Consider the following 1,491-nt stretch of genomic DNA (forward strand, 5'->3'; position numbering starts at 1 on the left):
AGATCTTAAAAAGAAAACATTCAAAAAATTATTTTTTTTAACCTTGACTTGTATTCAAGATAGACGGGTATTTTTTTCATCGAAAGCAAGCCAAATGAACAAACTTTAAGACATACTCCACATGCCCAAAAATTGACGAGCGTCTGATTCTACCTCGTCGATACGACATGGACAGTGTTTCTTCTCATCGCTTCACTGTCAAGGCATTCGATACAATGATTTTAAGGGCTTGCTTTGCATGACATGACTGATACATAACTATCCTGTTGGGAAGACGAATGGCAGACACAAAAAGGCATATTCAGATGACTGTTCTGGTCTCACCAGCGTACACTGGTGACATCTTTGTCCTCCTTAATTTCACTGATATTGTTGTCACCATCATTTAACTTAGGCAGAGTAACAGGATTTAATCAACCGATAAACAAAATCAGGCCCAACTGAGAAGTGATACGGAAGCAACAATGAGCCCATTCTCGGATCCCGTTCCTAAGGGAACAACCATTCATTTGTCACCGCAAAATGTCAAATATTGTTAGCTCAGTCTCCGCTCTGACCATTGTGCTACCTTAGAAACAAAGTTCTAACATTTTTTGGCCGTTTTGAGTTACTAAGACCACGAGGTCAGAAACAAACTGTTCTACTTACTCTATCAAAATCGCAAGATTATTCGGAGACGTTATCAAGAAATTCAAAGACTTGCATTTGAAAAAGCTCGACATGTTGTGACACTCAAAACTAGGCACTGTGCTGATAAAACTGCAATTCTAAGATAATGATTGGTTACTGACAGCTTACGCTACCCGGGCAGGAGTTGACAGCGTGAGAAAATTCCAGGTCCACAGAACATAACAGGTTTTCGAGATATTTCACAACTTCCAATACTTTTTTATCCACCCTCGTATAAGGCGTCCTTCGTTGCTATTGGGAGAACAAATGTGTTATTGAAGAATAAAGAAACACGAGACATGAGACTTCACCTGCCTGTTGATGCGTTTGGTTTTGCTATCTGTTTCACTTCATTGACCTTACCAAAAGTCAACGTATACCCAAGGACCATTTATAACCTCCTATTGGGCGTACCCCACGTCCGGCTCCATATTATTGTTATGTGATACTGAGAATACGAGCAGCTGCTTTCTAATCTGGGTTTCTGATCTATAGTTAAGTGTTGGGATGATGCTTAAAGTGTTGGCGTATAATACGATATTTCAGGGTGTCTGACCGGGATCTATGGTGTAGCGGTTAGGCGCTTAGCCGCGCACACAGAAGGCCTGGGTTCGATTTCCATCTGGGAGAATTTTTATTAAGTATCTCGGTCTTTCTTTTGGGATGATGTTTCCCTCTCAACCTGGGTTGGCCCTGACAGGCAGGATCGAAGCCTGCACCCGTTATATTCTAAATTGTGTCGAAGGGGACGTAAGAACACCTATAAAAAATGAATGTGGAAATGTGTATGTATGTGTGTGTGTGTGTGTGTGTGTGTGTGTG

The sequence above is a fragment of the Aplysia californica genome, unplaced genomic scaffold (genome assembly GCF_000002075.1).
Source record: "Aplysia californica isolate F4 #8 unplaced genomic scaffold, AplCal3.0 scaffold00004, whole genome shotgun sequence".
Lineage (NCBI taxonomy): Eukaryota > Metazoa > Mollusca > Gastropoda > Aplysiida > Aplysiidae > Aplysia > Aplysia californica.